We start from the raw sequence: 23,630 nt of genomic DNA, 5'->3' as shown, positions 1-23,630 counted from the left end.
ACAAATAGTATATTATTTATCATTTATTATGATGAACATCGTCCCTTATCATGGAATTTCAATACTGACATTCTGCCCTGAGGGATATGAGTTTTATTTCTAAGACCAGACTGAAATTATGGGTAAAGGCAACTTTCTTTTTCCCTTCTGATTCAATTTCTTAAATTTATGGAACCTTCTTTCCTTTTTTTTTTCTTTTCCCTGATTATCAAAGTGGTAAGCATACAGTTTGGAAAATTTGGGAAGTGTGGAGAAATATATAAAAAGAAATAAGTCACTTGTCATCTCTACAGCAAGAGAGCACAAGAAACAGTAGACATACGAAAGAAAGGCAGCATTATTTCCAGTTACTGAGAAATTAACTTTGTCCCTCCATCCCCAAATGATTCACCAGCTTAATGATAATAAGCTAACTTCATTTCCACCAGGATTTCATTGATACAGGGGCTTTTAGATGGAGCTGGTCATAAAAAGAGTGAACTACAGATGAAAAGGATTCTATGGCAAGTTTTAACTAGAGATCATAAAATAAAGTATTAGCAATGATGGTTCCAGGGACCAACCTCATTTAACTTCTAGTCTGTTTCTTCATCATATCCTGTTGGATGTGGTCAGTCCTATAAGTCCCAATCCCATAAGTCCTGCCAGCGAGGTACTAATATAAGATTTTTTATGATAGTAATTTGGTGTTACAGGCAGGGATTCAGGAATATGACTTAACCCATGCAAAGGTCATAAAGGAAAGATATACACAGGGTGCAAAGATAAATAGAAATTAAAACATTACTTTGTGATTAGTGGAGTTAGTGCCCAGTACTTTGGTACAGGGCTCTCTGTAAAGCTAGGTTTCAGTAAATAACCTCAGCTCAGGGTCCAAAAAGGACTTCACATTCTCCTGCCAAGTCTTAACCTTAGTAATTGACCACTGAATTGATAAGAACTCTTAACTACATGAAATATCAAGTGAAGGACACAGGAAAGCAAGATGGTTGGGCACCCAGGAGACTCTGGCTTAGTGTTTTAATATCTCTGAATGGCAGGAAAAAAAAAACACTAAAGAGAAAGATCTTTTAATCCATAGTGACCAGCCTAAACACACTAGCAAACATAGCTCAAGGGATCCATTCAAATTACTAGGTCCTCTGGAGGGAGGTAGTAGAGGTGAGGAAGCTGTGATCCTTCTCTTTATTCTCACTTTGTGCTAACTGTCACTCTGTGAGAAGAAACTGTACAATATGTGGATACCCCCATAAGAGCATGGGAATCAGATGGTCCTAATTCTTTTATAGATGGAAATTTTCTATAATTGGATCTTAAGGACACAAGTTTTAGCAGGCTCACATTCTGTCTTCTTTTAGTATTACATTCATTGTAGTGGTCCCTCAAGTTTCTACATCCTTTCTAAGCCCCCCCTTTTCTTCATTATCCATCCTACATATTTAAAATACAGTTAACTTTTGAATAACACAGGTTTGAATTGCATGAGCTCATTTATGTATGGTTTTTAAAAAATAAATAGTTATCATGTACTATATAGTTTCCAAATCCTGAAAGATGATGCTGTGAAAGTGCTACACTCAATATGCCAGCAAATTTGGAAAACTCAGCAGTGCCCACAGGACTGGAAAAGGTCAGTTTTCATTCCAATCCCAAAGAAAGGCAATGCCAAAGAATGCTCAAACTACCGCACAATTGCACTCATCTCACACGCTAGTAAAGTAATGCTCAAAATTCTCCAAGCCAGGCTTCAGCAATATGTGAACCGCGAACTTCCAGATGTTCAAGCTGGTTTTAGAAAAGGCAGAGGAACCAGAGATCATATTGCCAACATCCACTGGATCATGGAAAAAGCAAGAGAGTTCCAGAAAAACATCTATTTCTGCTTTATTGACTATGCCAAAGCTTTGACTGTGTGGATCACAATAAACTGTGGAAAATTCTGAAAGAGATGGGAATACCAGACCACCTGACCTGCCTCTTGAGAAATCTGTATGCAGGTCAGGAAGCAACAGTTAGAACTGGACATGGAACAACAGAATGGTTCCAAATAGGAAAAGGAGTACGTCAAGGCTGTATATTGTCACCCTGTTTATTTAACTTCTATGCAGAGTACATCATGAGAAACGCTGGACTGGAAGAAGCACAAGCTGGAATCAAGATTGCCGGGAGAAATATCAATAACCTCAGATATGCAGATGACACCACCCTTATGGCAGAAAGTGAAGAGGAACTAAAGAGCCTCTTGATGAAAGTGAAAGTGGAGAGTGAAAAAGTTGGCTTAAAGCTCAACATTCAGAAAACGAAGATCATGGCATCTGGTCCCATCACTTCATGGGAAATAGATGGGGAAACAGTGGAAACAGTGTCAGACTTTATTTTTTTGGGCTCCAAAATCACTGCAGATGGTGACTGCAGCCATGAAATCAAAAGACGCTTACTCCTTGGAAGGAAAGTTATGACCAACCTAGATAGCCTATTGAAAAGCAGAGACATTACTTTGCCAACAAAGGTCCGTCTAGTCAAGGCTATGGTTTTTCCTGTGGTCATGTATGGATGTGAGAGTTGGACTGTGAAGAAGGCTGAGCGCCGAAGAATTGATGCTTTTGAACTGTGGTGTTGGAGAAGACTCTTGAGAGTCCCTTGGATGGCAAGGAGATCCAACCAGTCCATTCTGAAGGAGATTAGCCCTGGGATTTCTTTGGAAGGAATGATGCTAAAGCTGAAACTCCAGTACTTTGGCCACCTCATGCGAAGAGTTGACTCATTGGAAAAGACTCTGGTGCTGGGAGGGATTGGGGACAAGAGGAGAAGGGGACGACAGAGGATGAGATGGCTGGATGGCATCACTGACTCGATGGACATGAGTCTGAGTGAACTCTGGGAGTTGGTGATGGACAGGGAGGCCTGGTATGCTGCGATTCATGGGGTTGCAAAGAGTCGGACATGACTGAGTGACTGATCTGATCTGATCTGATATAGTACCTGATGGGCTTCCCAGGTGGCTCAGTGGGCAAAGAATCCACCTGCCAATGTAAGAGATGGGGATTTGATCCCTGGGTTGGGAAGATCCCTGGAGAAGGGCATGGCAACCTACTCCAGTATTCTTAACTGAAGAATCCCATGGACATAGCAGCCTGGCAGGCTACAGTTCATGGGGTTGCAAAGAGTTGGACACGACTGAAGCAACTTAGCATGCATGCATGCATATAGTACATGATACAATCCAAGGGTGGTTGAATCCAAAGATGTAGAACCATGGATAAGGAATTGGTTCCAGCTGTAAGTTTATATCTGTTTTTTTGACTGAGGGGAGTGTTGGTGCCGCTAAACCTCGTGTTGTTCAAGGGTCAACTGTATTTTCATTTTCATTTCCCTTTGACTCTTTTATTCTTAACAATCTCATCTACTTCCTGTTTGAGAAGGTGCATGCTAAGTCGCTTTAGTCATGTCTGACACTTTATGATCCCAGGTTCCTCTGTCCATGGAATTCTCTGTGCAAGAATACTGGAGTGGATTGCTATACCCTCCTCCAGTTATGAGAAGGTACCTTACATTTATAAAAGATAGCTCTCTGAGTGAAATTTATATCCTAACAGTCTTCACAGTATCCGTCTCTTGCTCATCTATATATACATCTCTGTCCCCAGCAAGATACCAAGGATTTTGCTCTGTGTCACAGTGACTGTTGTTATCACTCTCTGCTCCAGGTTCCTTCAGACTACAAAACCTGCCTTTTAAGGAAGGTTCATCCCTTGTTCTCACAAATGACCCAATAAGGAAAGCACCCTCGACAAATTCCTAAACCAAAGGGGCTGCTGTTGGTAACTTCCAAAGGCAGTCACCCACTCAGTGAGTACCAGTGTATCTGCTGTCATGTCTTCTTTCCTGAAACCTTGTGTTCCCTTTGGTTTTTAAACAACTTGTAGTATAACATTCTTTTGCACTCTACCCCCAGAAGTAGTAGCATATGCTTCTATTTCTATTTCCTTCTATTTCTCCCCGATTTATTTCTTAAGGTTCTGTACATCCCCTACCATGCATAATGCTGACACTATTTGTGGGACCATATTGTCTTTTGTCTTTCCTTTCCCTTCTCTTTCTTTTGTGTTTTAGACATTTGTTTTCTTAACATACTCCAGGCTTTACCTCAGGGGATTCCTCCCACAGTAAGAACTGTAAAGAAAAGAAGTTCTAGGGGCTTCCCTGGTGGAGTGATTAAGAATGCGCCTCCCAGTGCAGGGGATACAGGTTCGATCCCTGCTCCAGGAAGAGCCCGCATGCCATAGAGCAAGTAAGCCCATATGCCACAACTACCGAGCCAGCACTCTTGAGCCCGCAAGCCACAACTACTGAACCCAGCACCACAACTACTGAGCCCATGCACCCTAGAGCCCATACTCTGCAATAAGAGAAGCCACTACAGTAAGAAGCCCATGAACTGCAACTAAGAGTAGTCCCCACTCACTGCAACTAGACAAAGCCTGGTTGCAACAATGAAGACCCAGCACAGCTAAAAATAAATAAATATTAAAAAGAAGAAAAGAAGTTCTAAGTCTGCAGAAAGCAGTCACAGTTCAAATAAAACTACCTTATCCATCTTCACATCCATGAATAGAAGAATTTCTTTCAGCTGATATCTTTGCATCATTCCAATATCTAACCTACACCAGATCCATACATATTGAAATCCTAGTTTAGTGATTTCAACTTTTCTCCTCTTCCCTTAGAGCTCTAACTCTCTAAGTGTTATGGGCATCTTCCTCTTTGCTCCAAACTATACCTGAGTCCCCAATCACAAGTGGTGTCTCCTGAAATTCACTAAATAATGCCTGAAGTATCCTTTGCCATCTTGTGGTCTTTCTCTCTTGATTTTTTTCCCTGAATATCTTGTAATCTGTCATGAAAAGGACTGTAATCTGCTCTTATTAGTTACACTTTGTCTGTAATACTCAGAGGACTCCTCAATAGTTTTCTGGGCCTGGGATAGTTTGTGGGAAGAGGAGGGGCAATGAGAGGTCATTCCAGTTTACTCTCATCTTTCTTTTTCTGTTAAATCTCTTTGACCTGAGTTATCTTCCTTGACCTAATAATACAGCATATACCCTCCTTTTTCCTACTCTATACCAAAAAGCTTTTAGGCCTGGGGACATTTGGGGGGCGGGGTTATCCTTCTTTTCCTTTTCATGTAAGCCAAATTTGACCACTAAGATCTTAAGGCTTCTCAATCTTCATTTCCTGATAAACCTATGGTTTGGTTTCTGACATTTCTAAATCTAAAATGGTCTCCTAGGCTGTGATTCTCTGTTCATTTACAACACGCTGTACTTTCTCTGCCTGCTGCCAATGTCTTTAAGCTGTTGCTGTGCCAGCCAGATTCTCAAAGCCAAGGCATTACTGCCACAGTCTCTTTTAGTGTATTGCTTTTTTGTTCTGACTTTTTCTTTTGAATTTTTGGTAATTTATTTCACTGTACCCTCCACCCCTTCAACCTTAATTGTAAAAGCTGCCATATTCTTCCATGTATTTAAGGCTTTCACACTTCTTGATTTGGTTTCTAACAAAGTCTACCGTCCTTTGGGTCTTTGAAGTCAACAACAAGGATCATGGTATACCTGAGGGATAGCCAGAATGGATTCACAAACTTATGAAACAGGAAAGAGAGCCTTAGAAGTATGGCTCTAAGTCACACAGAATAAGGTAAGCAGCAACATAATATGGGCAGATGGCACCAACTATAAACACTTAAAGGCCTAATTGTCTCCCACTAAAGTTCAGTTTACAGTCATGACAGAGGGACAGAATGAAAAAAGGGGGAAACAAACTATGGTATCCAAAATAATTCCATTGTATTAAAGAGAAAGGATATGTCCAAAGAAAAGACACATAAACTGTCACTGTTTGCAGATGACATGTTATTATACATAGAAAATCTTAAATATTCCACCAGAAAACTATTGGATCTAATCAGTGAATTTGGTAAACTTGCAGGATACAAAACTAATGCATGAAATCTCTTGCATTCCTATACACTAACAAAAAGGCAGAAAGAGAAATTAGGGAAACAATCCCATTTACCATCACAACAAAAAAAATGCCTAGGAATAAATCTACCTAAGGAAGCAAAAGATCTATACTTATAAAATTATAATACTCCGATGAAAGAAATCAAAGAGGACACAAATGGATGGAGAAATAAACCATGTTCTTGGACTGGAAGAATCAATATAGTGAAAATGAATATATTACCCAAAGAAATCTACAGATTAAATATAATTCTTATCAAATTACCAATGGCATTCTTTACAGAATTAGAACAGATTTTTTTTTTTACCATTTGTATGGAAACACAAAAGACTCCAAGAGTCAAAGTACTCTTAAGAAAAATGGAGCAGGAAGAAACAGGCTCCCCAACTTCAAATTATACTAAAAAGCTATAGTAATCAAAACAGCATGGTACTGGCACAAAAACAGAAATATAAATCAATAGTACAGGATAGAAAGCCCAGAGCAAACCCATGTACCTATGGTCACCTAATCTATAACAAAGGAGGCAAGAATAAACAATGGAAAAAAGAGAGTATCTTCAATAAGTGGGGCTGGTAAATCTGGATAGCTACATGTAAAAGAATGAAATTAGAACACTACCTAGCACCATACATAAAAATAAACTCAAAATGGATTAAAGACCTAAAAAGGCCTGCATAGTCAAAGCTATGGTTTTTCCAGTAGTCATGTACAGATGTGAGAGTTGGACCATAAAGAAGGCTGAGCACCAAGGAATTGATGCTTTCCCAAGAATTGATGCTTTCAAACTGTGGCTCTGGAGAAGACTCTTGAGAGTCCCTTAGACTTCAAGGAGATCAAATCAGTCAATCCTAAAGGAAATCAACCCTGAATATTCATTGAAGGGACTGATGCTGAAGCTGAAGCTCCAATACTTTGGCCACCTGATGGGAAGAGATGACTCACTGGAAAAGATCCTGATGATGGGAAAGATTGAGGACAGGAGGAGAAGTGGGCAACAGAGGGTGAGATGGTTGGATGGTATCACCGACTCAGTGGACATGAGCATGAGCAAACTCCAGGAGATAGTAAAGGACAGAGAAGCCTGGCTTGCTGCAGTCCATGGGGTCACAAAGAGTCAGACATGACTTAGTGATTGAACAACAGCAACAACAACAAATGTAAGACCAGATACTATAAAACTCTTGGAGGAAAACATAGGAAAAACACTCTTTGACATAAATCACAGTAAGGTCTTTTTTGAAGCACCTCCTGGAATAATGAAAATAAAATAAATAAATAAATAAAAAAGGTCTATATAGTCAAAGCTATGGTTTTTCCAGTAGTCATGTACGGATGTCTGGTTTGACATAGCTTTCCTTCCAAGGAGCAAGCATCTTTTAATTTCATAGCTGCAGTCAACATCTGCAGTGATTTTGGAGCTGAAGAAAATAAAATCTGTCACTGTTTCCACATTTTCCCCTTATGTTTGCCATGACATGATGGGATGGATGCCATGATCTTAATTTTTTAAATGTTGAGTTTCAAGCCAGCTTTTCACTCTCCTCTTTCACCCTCATCAAGAGGGTCTTTAGTGTTCACTTTGGCAGCACAAATACTAAATTTGGAATGTACAGAGAAGATTAGCATGGCCCCTGTGCAAGGATGACACACAAATTTCTGAAGCATTCCATATTTTTAGACATAGAGAACAGACTTGTGGACACAGCGTGGGGGAAGGAAAGGGTAGGATGAATGGAGAGAGTAGCATGGAAAAATATCTACTACCATATGTAAAATAGACAGTCAGTGGGAATTTGCTATATGACTCAGGAAACTCAAACCAGGGCTCTGTGACAACCTAAGAGTGGTGGAATGGGGTGGAAAGTGGGAGGAAGTTTTAAGAGAGAGGGCACATATGTATACCTATGACTGATTCATGTTGGTGTATGGCAGAAACCAACACAATGTTTTTAACCAAGTACCCTTCAATTAAAAATAAAATTTTAAAAAGAGACTCTTTAGTTCCTATTCACTTTTTGCCATTAGATTGGTAAGTAAGTAAGTGTTAGTCACTCAATGGTGTCCAACTCTTTGCAACCCCATGGACTGTAGCTCAGCAGGCTCTTCTGTCCAGCGTTCTCCAGGTGAGAATACTGGAGTGGGTTGCCTATGCTCTTCTCCAGGGGATCTTTCCAACCCAGGAATTGAACACATTCCTTTTCATTTTAGTTCACTGATTCCTAAGATGTTGATACTCAACCTTGCCATCTCCTGGTTGACTACATCCAATTTACGTTGATTCATGGACCTAACGTTTCAGTTTCTTAAGCAATATTGTTCTTTATAGCATCAGACTTTACTTTCACCACCAGACACATCCACAGCTGAGTGTTTTTCCCACTTTGGCCCAGCTGCTTCAGTCTTACTGGAGCTATTAGTAATTGTCCTTCATTCTTCCCCAGTAGCATACTGGACACCTTCTGACCTGGAGGGCTCACCTTCCAGTGTAATATCTTTTTGCTTTTCATACTATCCAAAGTGTTCTCCAGGCAAGAATACTAGAGTTGTTTCCTTCTCCAGTGGGCCATGTTTTGTCAGAACTCTTCGTTTTCAACCATCCATCTTGGGTGGCCCTGAGAAGCATGGTTCATAGCTTTTTTGAGTTACACAAGCCCCTTTGATATGATAAGGCTATGATTCATGAAATGGCTCAGCGGTAAAGAATCTGCCTGTCAATGTGACTCAGATTCAATCTCTGGGTTGGGAGGACCCCCTGGAGAATAAAATGACATCCCACTCAAGTATTCCTGCCTGGGAAATCCCAGGGACAGAGGAGGTTGGCATCTACAGTTCATGGGGTGACACACACACACACACACACACATATATACACAAATACGTAGCAAGTAAACAATATACTACTAAACTAGCAATGGATCAGTGACAAAATCAAAGAGAAAATCAGAAAACACCTATAGAAAAATGGAAATGAAAATGTAATTTTCATTTATATTTGTAAATGAAAGCACAACAGTCCAAAATCTATGGGATTCAGCAAAAGCAATTCTAAGAGAAAAGTTTATAACAATACAATCTTACCTCAAGAAACAAGAAAAATCTCTAATAGATAATCTAACCTTACACCTAAAACAACTAGACAAAGAAGAACAAAAACAAACCTAAAGATAGTGAAAGAAAAGAAATCATAAAGATCAGAGCAGAAATGGATGTAATAGAGGCATAGAAAACAATCGCAAAGATCAATGAAACTAAAAGTTGCTTCATTGAAAAGATAAACATAATTTATAAACCTTTAGCCAGACTCATCAGGAAAAAAAGGGAGAGGGCCCAAATCAATAAAATTAGAAACAAAAAAGCAGAAGTTATAACTTGCACCACAAAAATAGAAAACAACATAAGAAAGCAATTGTATGCCAATAAAATGGACAACCTGGAAGAAATGGACAAATTCTTAGAAAGATACAGTCTCCCAAGACTGAACCAGGAATAAACAGAAAATATGAAAAGACCAATCACAAGCACTGAATTGAAGCTGTGATGAAAAACTCCCAAAAAACCAAAGTCCAGGACCTGATGGCTTCACAGGTGAATTCTATCAAGCATTTAGAGAATTAACACCTATCCTTCTGGAACTGTTCCAAAATATTGCAGAGAAGGAAAACTTCCAAATGTATTCTGTGAGGCCACCATCATGCTGATACCAAAACTAGCCAAAGATGCCACACACAAAAGAAGAAAATTACAGGCCAATATCCCTGATGAACATAGATGCAAAAATCCTTTGCACATTACTAATGTTTTGAATCCAACAATACATTAAAAAGACCATATACCATGATCAAGTAGGATTTATCCCAGGGATGCAAGGATTTCTCAATATCCACAAATCAATCAATGTGATACACTACATCAACAAGTTGAAAAATAAAAAACATTTAATCATCAAAAAGAATAAAATACCTAGGAATAAACCTGCTGAAGAATACAAAAGACCCATACTCTGGAAAATGTAAGATGCTAATGAAAGTAATCGAATAAAACACAAACAGATGGAAAGATATATCATATTCATGGATTGGAAGAATGAATATTTTCAAAATGACTATACTACCCAAGGCAATATAGAGAGTCAATGCAATGCCTATCAAATTACTAATGGCATTTTTCACAGAACTAGAACAAAAATTTTTTTTTTTTAGTTAATTTTAATTTTATTTTATTTTTAAAATTTACATAACTGTATTAGTTTTGCCAAATATCAAAATGAATCCGCCACAGGTATACAAAAATTTTTAAAATTTGTTTGGCGACACAACAGACCCTGAATGGCCAAAGCAATCTTGAGAAAGAAAAACAGAGTTAGAGAAATATAACTCAGCCATAAAAAGAATGAAACAATACCACTTGCAGCAAATGGATACACCTAGGAAGTGTTATACTGAGTGAAGTAAACCAGACAGAAAGACAAACATTATATGACATGTGTGGAATCTAAAAAATTAATACAAACAAACTATTTATGAAACAGAAACAGACTCACAGACTTAGAGAACAAACTTGTGGTTGCTGGGGGAAGGGAAAGAGGGGAAGGGAGGGAGTTTGGGATGGACACGTACACACTGCTACATTTAAAATGGATGACCAACAAGGGCCTACTGTAAACACAGGGAACTCTGCTCAATGCTAGGTGGCAGGCTGGATGGGTAGGGAGTTTGAGGGAGAATGGAAACATGCATATGCATGACTGAGTCTCTTTGTTGTTCATCTGAAACTATCACAACATTGTTAATGGGCTATACTCCGATACAAAATTAAAAGTTTTAAAGAAAACGTATTTGTATATTTTACTATGAGTATTAACATATATTTTGTCCATTTTTCTTTCTTTTTGTTGGAGACTTTGGGATTCTAGTTACCCAGCCTAGTTCCAGGCCCTTGACAGTGAATGTGCTGAGTCCTAACTGCAGTATTGGGGGATTCCCTTGCCCATTTTTCTATTAAGTGATTTTGGTAATTTCCCTTATTAACTATATATTAAGGAAATTGTTTGTTATATGTGTTACAAACTATTCCCCAGTTTCTCATGTGCCTTTTGATTTTTATTTATAGCATTTTTCCCATGTAGGAAATAAAGCCCATGATTTTTATGTAGTCAAATTCATCAATCTTTTCTCTAGTAACTTCATTATTTTCCTTATTTTAAGTTTTTTTATTAAATATAATGGACATAAAAGTGATTATTATCACATGTCATAAATGTAGTTCAGTGAATTTTTGTAAACTGAATACTTCCCTGTAACCAGCATCCAGATCAATAAATAGAACATGAACAGTATCCATGGTACTCCCACACAGTCACTACCTGTTCCTTCCCACACAAGGTAGTAAATTAGTTTTATAAGGTTTCATTTTTTAATATAACATTCAAAAACTCCTTTTTAGGGAAAAGAGTGAATTCAGGAACCCATTTTATTTTTTAAAATGACTAGTTAGTTGTCCCAACACCATTTATTAAATAATAAATAAATAAATAAATAATATAATATTTATTATAATTAAATAATAAATAAATAATAAAAAAAAAGGTAAATAAGAAATTTTACCTTTATATCAATCTCTTTTATGTATTTGAACCTATTTCTAAACTCTTTTTTCCACTGATGTGACTATCTCTTCATGGTTTCTAGCAGAGGAATGACATAGTCTATGCTTTCAAAAGATCATTTTGGCTGCTGTGTGGAGAATGGACTGTATGGTGGGATAGTGTGCAGGGTGCAAGTAGGGAGTAAGGATATTGTAGTCATCTAGGTGAGAGGTAACAGTGGCTTAGAATAGGAAGTTACTGCAGAATAGAGAAAAGTGGTCATAGATGAGGTAAGATTTGGGCATTTAATTCATATATCAGTACCACACAGCTCTTTTAATTTCTGTATCTTTATAATATACTTTAATATCTCAGAAGACCAATTTCCTCCTCATTAGTATTTTTTCCAGAATTTTTCTTACTTTTCTTGATATGAGCTTTTCTTTATATTAGCTTAAGAATCAGTTTTTTCAGTTTCAAAAAATTCTATTGTTGTCTTTAAAAGGTCAAATTAAACTTATGTAGTAATACATACAAGAAAGAACATCTTTGTACTATGAGTAGTCCCATCCAGTAACAGAAAATTTAAGACTCTGTGATTGTCAAAAGTATATAAAAGATTTCTTCATACAGATCTTTTAAGTTTCATATTTTTAAGTCCTGAGGGTTTTTATTGTTGCCATTTGAAACTGGACATTCTCTACCATTATATTTTTATTACCAGTTATTATCTCAAATACACAAAAGGACAAAAAATCAGACACCCATGTTTTTATTATCTAGACTTAACTGAATGTTGACATTTTTCATGCTTGCTTCAGATCATTTTAATCCTATTTTTATTTTTTTATTTTATTTTTTTTTTAAATTTTATTTTATTTTTAAACTTAACATAACTGTATTAGATTTGCCAAATATCAAAATGAAATTTTACATTTTAATCCTATTTTTAAATCGAAGTATTATTGATCATAATGTTATATGTTATATGTTACAGATGGACAATATAGTGATTCACAATTTTAAAGGTTATATTCTATTTATAGTTATTATAAAATATTGGTTATATTCCTGGTGTTGTTCATTATATCCATGTAGCTTATTTTATGCCCAATAGTTTGTACCCCTTAATCCTTTATCCCTATATTGCTCCTCCCACTGCTTACTTCTCCCCACTGATAACCACTGGTTTGTACATATTTTCAATTTTACTGAATATTGACTCACTTTCTGAATAGCAGTTAGTTCAGTGCACAAATATTTATTTACTCCACAACATGTGCCAGACACTATTCTAGGAGCTGTGTTACAAGAGTGAACAAAGAAGACAAAATCTCCTGCATTCTGAAGAGTACATTGAAGTTGGGGGAGATAGACAAAACTCAAAATATCTAAAGAAAATGCAGAATGTGTTATATCAGATAAATTAGAAAAAAATAAGACTGGGAAAGTGAATATAGAGTGCAATGGTGGTTAATCTTAATTGTTAACTTGGCTAGGCTATACTACCCAGTTTTTTAATAGAACTAACCTAGATGTTGCTGTGAAGGTATTTTACCAGATGTGGTTAGCATCTACAATTAGTTGACTTAAAGATTACCCTAATTAATGTGGGGGCTTGCGTGTATGCCCAGTTGCTCAGTTCTGTATGAGCAAAGATGCAATAACAGAAATTCTAGCCTGCCAGGTTCCTCTGTCCATGACATTTTCCAGGCAAGAATACTGGAGTGGGTTGTCATTTCCTTCTCTAGGGGATCTTCCTGACCCAGGGATTGAAATCATGTCTCCTGCATTGACAGATGTATTCTTCACCACTGAGCCGCCTGGGAAGCCCTAAATAATGTGGGTGGACCTCACCAATCAGTTGAAAGTCTTAAGAGAAAACCTGAAGTTTCTTGGAGGATAAAGAATTCTACCTCAAGATTGCAGCATCACTTCTTGCAGTTTCCTGCCTGATGACTTGCTTTATGGATTTGTGACTGACAGTCCCTGCAATTGTGTGAGCCAGTTCCTAAAGATAAATGTCTTATTATAAATATATTAATGCACTGTATATATATATATATATATATATATATATATATATATAAATTATGTCCTATTTGTTCTGTTTATCTGAAGAACCATGACAAATGTACAGTTTGGCTTGAGAAGACAGAATCTTAAGGATAAATTTTCATTTTTATTATTGTTGTTGTTTTGGCCATGCCACACAGCACATGGGATCTCAGTTCCCTGACCAGGGATAGAACCTGTGCCCCCTGTAGTGGAAGCATAGAGTCTTAACCACTGGATCACCAGGGAACTCCCAAGGATAAGTTTTATGAGTTGGTTCTGGAGTTTCTGGAATTGCTTCTCTAATCTATTAGGTTTAAATACATTAATGACTCTGGTAATGACATTGGTAAAGAAGTGGTAAAGAAGGCACTGGGGAAAAATAAATAATCAGACTTTCAGGAATTATTGATCATGAGCTCTGAAATGACATTAATTCTAGGAGAACCAAAAGAACAGTATACTCCACTAGTCAGAGTAAGGCTCACACGTGTCAAGTGATAATGGATAGCTCAGGTCCATCTCACAGTGGACACAGTGGGTCCTCAAATCTGTCTTGTGGTTATTTTTCTGATCTGGAATGCATAGTTGGAATAGATATAGTCAGTAACTGGCATAATCCTTTCATTGGTTCCCTAACCTATGTAGTGAGGTCTATTATGGTAGGAAAGGCCAAGAGGAAACCACTAGAACTGTTTCTACCAGAAAAATAGGAAAACAAAAGCAACACCACATTCCTAGAGGAACTGCAGAGATTAGTGCCACCATTAATGACTTGAAAGATGAAGGGGTGTTAATTACCACCACACCCACATTTAGTTTGCCTATTTGGCTTATGTAAAAGACAGGTGTGCCTTAGAAAATGACAAAGGATTACCATAACTTTAACCAGATGTTGAGACCAATTGCTGTTGCTATTCCAGATGTGGTTTCTTTGCTTGAGAAAACTAATATATCCCTTGGTATCTGGGGATATTTCAGTTGTTGATCTGGCAAATGCCTTTTATCAATGCCTGTTAGTAAACACCACCAGAAGCAGTTTGCTTTCAACTTCCAAAGCAGCAATACTGTCTTGTTGCAAGTATATCCATTGCTCTACTCCTAATTTTCATACTTTATAGAGATCTTTTACTTTGCCTTTTACTTCTATAAGACACCATACTACTTCATTACATTGATGACATTGTGCTGATTGGACCTGGTGAGCCAGAAGTGGAAACCACTCTAAACTTACTGGAAAGACATTTATGTGTCAGAGGGTGGGATATAAATCCTACAAAATTCTGAAGCCTTCTATCTCAGTGAAACTTCTAGGGGCTCAATGGTATTATGTGAAGATATCCCTAGGATGGCTAAGTTGCTGCATCTGACCCCTCCTACAGCCAAAATATAGACCAAATGCCAAGTGGGACTTTTTGGATTTTGAAGTTATGTTTCTCATTTGGATGTGCTACTCTGATCCATTTACCAAGTGATCTAAAAAACCACTATCTCTGCATGGAGCCCAGAAGAAGAGAAGGCTTTGCAACAAGTCCAGGCTGCTGTACAAACAGCTCTGCCATTGGGCCATATGATCTAGCAGATCCAGTGTCACTTGAAGTGGTATTTGTCAGTGGCAGATAGGGATTCTATTTGGGGCCTTTGGTAGGACCTTATAAGTCAATCATAGTGTATGCACTTAGGATTTTGAAGCAAAACCCTGCGAGCCTCTGCAGATAACCACTCTCCTTTGGAGAAATAGCTTTTAGCTGCTTGCTATTGGGCTTTAGTAGAGACTGAACACTTAACCATGAGCCACAAAATTACTATGAGACCTGAGATGCTCATCATGAAGTGGATATTGATTCCCCCACAAACTCATAATGTTGGCTATGCACACTGGCACTCCACTAGCAAATAGAAGTGGTATATAAAATTATGCTTTAGCAGGCTCTGAAGGCACAGGTAAATTAAATAAATAAATGTCTCAAATGCTTATGGCCCCTACTACTTCTATGAAAGTGAAAGTGAAGTCGCTCAGTCGTGTCTGACCCTTTGCAACCCCATAGACTGTAGCCTACCAGGCTCCTCTGTCCATGGGATTTTCCAGGCAATAGTACTGGAGTGGATTGCCATTTCCTTCTCCAGGGGATCTTCCCGACCCAGGGCTCGAACCCGGGTCTCCCACATTGTAGACAGATGCTTTACCGTCTGAGCCACCAGGGAAGTCCTATATTACCTCCTTTTTCTCAACCTATATCTATTGCCTCATGGGGAGTTCTCTATAATCAGTTGACTGAAGAAGAGAAAACTTGGGCCTGCTTGATATACATGTATATCAAGATGGTTCTGCTTGATATGCATGCAACACTTAAAAGTAGACTGTTCCACCACTACAACCTCTTTGTGGGACATCCCTGAAGGACAGTGATGAAGTGAAATCTTTCCATTGTTCAGAACTTTGAGCAGTGAACATGCTTGTTCATTTTTACTTTGAAACAGAAATGGTCAGAGGTATGAGTGTGTATATACCAATTCATAGACTGTAGCCAATGATTTAGATGGGTAAGCAGGGGCTTGGAAGGAACATGATTGGAAAATTGGTGATGAAGAGGTCCAGGGAAGACGTATGTGGGTAAGTCTCTTTGAATGGGCAAAACCCTTCACAAAACTGGATATTTGCATCCAATGTGAATGCTCACCAAAGAGTGACATCAGCAGAGGAGGATTTTTATAATCAAGTGGAGAAGATGATCTGTTCCATGGATAGCCATGAGCCACTTTCCTCAGCCACTCCTGTCATTGCTCAAGAGACTCATGAACAAAGTGGCCATGGTGATAGGGATGGAATTTATGCATGGGCTTAGAAACATCAAGTTCCACTCATCAAGGACAACTTGTCTCCACCCACTGCTCAGTGCTCAGTCTGTTAGCAGCAGAAACCATTGCTTTGTCTCTGATCAGACACAATTTCCAGGGGTGATCAAGCCAGTTATTTGGTGGCAGGTGGCTTATTAATACATTTGACCACCTCTATCATAGAGGGGACAGCCCTTTAGTTTTACTGGAACAAATGCATTAGATATGGACTTGTCTTCCCACCATTCAGTTCTTCTGCCCAAAATACACTCTGTGGACTTACAGAATACCTTACCCACTACCATGTATTTCAAACAGCATTGCTTCTGATCATGGATCTCATTTCATAGTACTTGAAGTGTGGCAACAGGGCCATGCTCATGGAATTCACTAGTCTTACCATGTTTCCCCTCATCCTGAAGCAGCTGGGTTGATAGAACCATGGAATGGCTGTATGAAGGCTCAATTACAGTACCATCTGGGTGACAATATTTGCAGGGCTGAGGCATGTTCTCCAGGAATTTGTACATACCTTAAATCAGCATCCAATACATGGTACTGTTCCTCCTATAGCCAAAATTTATGGGTCTAGGACCCAAGGGGTGGAAATGGGAGTGGCACCACTACTATTACCATAGTTATCCAATAGCATAAATTTGGCTTTCTGTTTCTGCAGCCTTATGCTCTGCAGATCTACAGGTCTTAGTTCCAAAGACTGGAATGCTTCCACCAGGAGACACAACAGTGACTTCATTGTATTTGTAGTTAAGAGTGTCACCTTGCCACTTTGGGCTCCTCATGCCTTTGAATCAACAGACAATGAAGGGAGATACTTTATTGGCTAAAGTGATTGATCCTGATTACTAAGGAGAAACTGAACTCTACAACACAATGGAGGTAAGGAAGAGCTTGTATGGAATACATTAGGTACCTTAAGGCATCTCTTAATACTACTATCCTTGTGATTAAAATCAATGTAAAGCTATAATAACTCAATTCGGTGGGACTACTAATGGCTTAAACCTTTCAGGAATGAAGGTTTGAATGGCTTCATCAGGCATAGAACCACAGTCAGCTAAGGTGCTTGCCAAGGTCAAAAGGAATATGGACTAAGAAGTGGAATGAGGTAGTTATGAACACCAGTTATGACCATGTGACCAGTTGCAGGAAAAATGGCTATAATTGTTATAATACATAATCCTTATTTTTATGAATATATTTGGGTGTATATTTATGTCAAATGCCTTTCTCCCTCCATTATCTCCTCATAGAACATGAGATGCATTAACGATAATTAAATTTACATCATAGTATTTGAGTTACAGGATATCAAGGAGAGGAGTGACTCAAAGACTTTGCATACTCTTATGGTGAAAAAGTTAGCACATTTTTCAGTTGTAAATGACTTTGTTATTGTATTTATTTAGAGATATGTGTATGGACACCCACTGGACAAGAGTGGGACTGTGATAGTTCATTTTATGTATCAACTTGGCTAGTTTATTGTATCCAGTTATTTAATCAAGCACTTACATAGGTGATGGTGTATGCTAGATGTAGTTAAAATATGCAATCAGTTGACTTGAAGTAAAGATTACATTTGATAATGTGAGTGAGCTTCATCAATTAGTTGTAGGATATAAGAGAAAAAACTGAGATTTCCTGGAGGAAGAAATTCTGCCTCAAGGCTGAGGTGTCACATTCTGCCTAATTTCCATCCTGCGGGGTTTGCCCTAGATCCCACTCAAGACTGCAGCATCAACTCTTCTTGAGTTTGCAGCCTGCTGGCCTGGTCTACAGATTTCAGATTTGCCAGGCCCCACAATCACAATCACATGATCACATGTTCTAATTCCTTAAAATAAAATTATATATATAAACATATATACTATGTTTCCCTGAGGAACCTTGACTGATGTAATTGTGCAGGTGCAATTTTAAATAAGATGTTTAGGAAAGGTGGCATTTGAGTATCATTTATGTTTCCAATAATAGTTTATGCCTTTTTACTGTTTAAAATTATTTCTTTATTATTTTTATTTATTAAAGTTTCATTTTTAGATAGTGTAGATTCACAGTTTTTTTTATAGTTCCACAATATATTACAATTATTTTTTAAGTAGATAAGTTAAGATTTTTCATTAGAGTTTCAATATCAAACTCAATTAATAGAACGAATAGACAGAAAAGTAGGAAGATACAGATCTGAAAAGCACTATGAACCAATTCAACATAATTAAGATTTAAACAATTTTCACACAACCACATGATACAAATTCTATTCAAGTCCCCATAGATTATAAACCAGGAAACACTGGAACATATCCAGGGACATGAAACAAGGTGCAAAAGTTTCATGGTCTAAAGGTATTGAAACTATAGAGTCTGTTCTCTTATCACTGTGGAGTTACGTTAGGAATCAATATCAAAAGATATTTGAAAATAATCATTCTGGTTCAAGATGGCAGAGTAGAAGGTTGTGCGCTCATCTCCTCCTGCAAGAGCACCAAAATCACAACTAGCTGTTGAACAACCATCAACACTGGAACTCACCAAAAAAGTATACCCCATGTTCAAAGACAAAGAAGAAACTGCAGCAAGATGGTTGGAGGGGCACAATCACAATAAAATCAAATCCCATACCCACCAGGTGGGTGACCCACAAACTGGAGAACAATAATACCAAAGAAGTTCTCCCACTGTTGTGAAGGTTCTCAACCCCATGTAAGGCTTCCCAGCCTGGGAATCTGACAAAAGGACTGAGAATCCCCAGGGAATCTGACCTTGAAGGCCAGTGGGATTTGATTACAAGACTTCCACAGGACTAGGGGAAACAGATACTTCAGTCTTGGAGGGCACAAACAAAACCTTGCATGCACCAAGACTCAGAGGAAAGGAACAGTGACCCCACAGGAGAATGAACAAAAACTACCTGCTAGTGTTGGAGGGTCTCCTGTGAAAGTGTGGGTGGGCAGGGGCTCACCAGAGGGATGGGGGCACAGGCAGCAGCAGTCCTGAAATATCCCTCATGGTGTAAACTCTCTTGGAGGTCACCATTAACCCAATCACAGAGCCAGTAGATGCGAGGTCTGGGTCACTTATGGTCAAAACACTACCAGGGAAGGAGTGCAACCCCACACATGAGCAGATAATTGGATTAAAACTTTACTAAGGCAAGACCCAGTTTTTCCCACTAGCAGTCCCTCTCATCAGGAAGCTTACACAAGCCACTTAGCCTTCTCCATCAGACAGCAGACAGAAGAAACACGAACAACCACAGTCTCACAACAACTAAAACAAAAATCACATTACAGAAAGTTATCAGCATTAAAAAGCAGAAAGTTATGTCCCAGATGAAGGGACAAGTTAAAAGCCCAGAAAAACAACTAATTGAAGTGGAGATAGGCAACCTTCCAGAAAAAGAATTCAGAATAATGATAGTGAAGATTCAGGATCTCAGGAAAACAATGGGGAAGATGCAAGAAATGTTTACCAAAAACCTATAAGAACTAAAGAACAAACAAACAGATGAATAGTACACTAGAGGGAATCCATAGCAGAATAACTGAAGCAGAGGCACTGATAAGTGACCTGGAAGACAGAATGGTGGAAATCACTGCTGCAGAACAGAAAGTAGAAAAAATGATTAAAAGAAATTAAGACAGCCTAAGAGACATCTGGGGCAACATTAAGTGCTGTCCCCTACATTATAGGGGTCCCAGAAGGAGAAGAAAGAGAGAAAGGACCTGAGAAAATACTTGAAGAGATCTTAGCTGAAAAATTCCATAACATGGGAAAGGAAACAGTCAACCAAGTCCAGGAAGCACAGATAGTCCCAGGCAGGATAAACCGAAGGAGGAACACACAAAGACACATAGTAATCAAACTGACAAAAATTAAAGACAGAGATAAAATATTAAAAGCAACAAGGGGAAAATGACAATATACAAGGGAACCCCCATCAGGCTATCAGCTGATTTCCCAACAGAAACTCTACAAGCCAGAAGGGAATGGCATGATATATTTAAAGTGATGAAAGAGAAGAACCTACAACCAAGAATACTCTACCCAGCAAGATTCTCCTTCAGATTTGATGGAGAAATCAAAAGCTTTCCAGAAAAGCAAAAGTTAAGAGAATTCAGCACCACCAAACCAGCTTTACAATAAATGCTAAAGGAACTTCTCTAGGCAGAAAACAAGAGAAGGAAAAACCCTACCTACAGAAAATAAACCCAAAACAATTAAGAAAATGATAATAGGATCATACATATGGATAATAACCTTAAATGTAAATGAACTAAATGCTCTGACCAAAAGACATAGACTGGCTGAGCAGATGAAAACATGTGCATGTATGTACTTCCACATCACTCTGCTTGACCCCCAAAATTGTAAGTAATTATTTTATATTGTTAGGTTAGTCACGTTCCCGTTATGGCTTTCAGTTGTAATCATCTTTAATTTTTTGTCTGGTTATTGATTGTGAAAACTGATAAACATCATTTACTATTGTGATTAGGTAACTATTACTCACTTAATACCATTGTGTTGGTTAACAGAAAAATAATAGAACTCTATATGACCAAAACTACCATTTAATAGAAAAACCTGTAATCACTTTTAAAAATCTAGATGTATATCAGAATCATCTTGGAATTTTTTGAAAAATACAAATGCCCAGGAATTGCATTTTATTCACCAGCACTCCAGATACGTTCCTAATGAGCAGTCATGTTTAAAAACAACTGGACTCTATGAGGATCTTTTACTTTTATCTGGTTTGTTTCACTTTTTCTATTTCACATTCAGTGCTCCCATTTCATTTAGTTTATGCTTTCCAATTTCTCCATATCTTCTTTTTTTTTGATGTTCTTTCTCAAGCCTTTATCACACATGGTAGAAAAGCTCTTGTATATATATATACATAATGTGTATAATATACGTATTTCAGAAAACTTATGAATTTTTGCCTAGCTAAAAATTTTATGACATTTTGATTCCACTTGTTTGACTTAATATAAATAGAATGCCAGATTTCTAATTAATAAAACAGATGTGCAACAAGCAACAAAGATTTACTGTCTAACACAGGGAACTATAGTCAATGAAAAGTAATTTCAAAAATAATATATGTGCTTATATATAAAACTGTATCACACACAAAAAATAATTCTATTTTTTGAAATTTAGTAATGCTTATCTTTTCATCAGTTTTTCTAAATGTCCTATGAAAATCTAATAACAATGTATGAGATACAAAATTTTAAATATATTTGTGTAGCATATGATTAATATAAATTAGTTAAATAGAAATCTATTATTTTTAAAGTATTGGTGACATGATTCAAGATCCTCCTATTCTTGTTTTTCTGCACTTGATAAAGTATTCTCAGAGAAATGTTAATATGTCTCACTATGATTATATATTTTTTCTTTTCCCTGATAGTTCTTCTGATTTTTGCTTTATGTATCTTTGTTTCTTTGTTAGGTGTCTAATGGTTTATGATGTCCATCTCTTTTGTGAATTGTACCTTTTATCATTACAAATATTTCTATGTGTTTCATTTAAAAATAAATAAATTTAATTAAAAAATGGATATTTGAAAATAACCTACATATTTTCAAGTGCAATATAGATTTAGTTTTATTGATCTTTTCTCTTACCTAGATTTTGCTCAGGTTTTCAATATTGTTGATTTTGGCTCTTTATTATTTCCTTCCTTCTTACTCTGGCTTTGTTTTGCTTTTCTTTTTCTAGTATCTTGAGTTAGAAGTAGGATTACTGCTCTGAGACCTTTCCTGTTTTCCAATGTAAGCAGTTAGTGCTATAAATTTCCCTCTTAGCACTTTAACTGCCATTGCACATATTTTGGTATTTTGTATTTCCATTTACATTTAGCTATTTTTTTTTCCTTTCAAGACTTCCTTTTTGACTGATGAATTATTTAGAAGTCTAATTTCCACATTTCATGATTTCCCTGTCTTTCTATTATTGACTTCAAATTTGACTCCATTGTGGTCAGAGAACACATTCTGTAGGATTTCAATTCTTTTAAATTTATTGAAGTTTGTTTCATGGTATGGTCTACCCTGATGAATGTTCCATAGTGAAGTGCAAGTTGCTCAGTCCTGTCTGACTCTTTGTGACCCCATGGACTATACAGTCCATAGAATTCTCCAGGCCAGAATACTGGAGTGGGTAGACTTTCCCTTCTCTAGGGGATCTTCCCAACCCAGGGATTGCACCCAGGTCTCCTGCATTGCAGTCGGAGTCTTTACCAGCTGAGCCAGGTAAGCCAAAGAATACTGGAGTGGGTAGCCTATCCCTTCTCCAGCAGATCTTCCCAACCCAGGAATCAAACCGGGGTCTCCTGCATTGCAGGCAGATTCTCTACCAACTGAGCTATCAGGGAAGCCTGATGAATGTTCCATAAGCTCTTAAAAAATTTCTGCTATTTTTGGGTGGGGTGTCTTATATATCCTAATTAGATACTGTTGGTTGATGGGTACTTCTATATCCTTACTGACTTTCTGTGTAGTAAGTAGATCTATCAGTTGCTGAGAGTGAGATATGGGAGTTTCTAATGGTTGATTTGTCTATTTCGTATTTTGGCTCTATAAATTTTTGCTTTGTGAATTCTTGGACTTAGGTTTTTGATGTGTACACATTTAGGATTATTAAATCTGGGAGGATTTACCTTTTTATTCTATTTAAAGGTTTTATTTGTATCTAGTAATAGTCTTTTCTCTGAAGTCTACTTTATCTGACATTATGTAGGCACTTCTGCTCTTTTTAATTTATGTTTACATGGTATATCTCTCTCCATCTCTTTTCCCCCAACTATCTATATCATTAAAGTTGAAGTGAGTTTCTTATAACCAGTACATAGTTGGGCTGTATTTTATTTTATTTTTTTTTAATTTACTTGCCCAATCTTTGCCTTTTGAATAGTTTAGACCATTTAAATGTGTTTAGACCATTTAAATTTAAGATGATCATTAATTTGTTAATACTTAAGTTTATCATTTTATTCTTTATTTCCTGTTCATTTCCACTGTTTTTTATTCCACTGTCTTTCTCTTATTGCCTTCCTGTGAGTTATTTGACCAAATTTTACAATTTTAT

General features: G+C 37.4%; 1 long non-coding RNA gene and 1 other non-coding gene across 2 annotated transcripts in view; both read left to right on the top strand.

Moving 5' to 3' along the window:
- LOC129640300 (uncharacterized) overlaps positions 1–13,661 on the top strand; it is a 49,127-nt gene extending 35,466 nt beyond the window's left edge. The window contains exon 4 of the long non-coding RNA XR_008708732.1: positions 13,411–13,661. This is a non-coding gene — a long non-coding RNA (uncharacterized LOC129640300). The remainder of the gene's footprint in view (positions 1–13,410) is intronic.
- On the top strand, positions 7,598–7,703 carry LOC129640544 (U6 spliceosomal RNA). The gene has a single exon (XR_008708900.1). It is a non-coding gene; the product is annotated as a U6 spliceosomal RNA (small nuclear RNA).
- Positions 13,662–23,630: the final 9,969 nt, after the last annotated feature.

The sequence above is a fragment of the Bubalus kerabau genome, chromosome X, assembly GCF_029407905.1.
Source record: "Bubalus kerabau isolate K-KA32 ecotype Philippines breed swamp buffalo chromosome X, PCC_UOA_SB_1v2, whole genome shotgun sequence".
NCBI classification, from domain to species: Eukaryota; Metazoa; Chordata; class Mammalia; order Artiodactyla; family Bovidae; genus Bubalus; species Bubalus kerabau.
The sequence above is the reverse complement of the archived record's forward strand: the minus strand, read 5'-3'. Positions and strand labels throughout refer to the sequence as shown.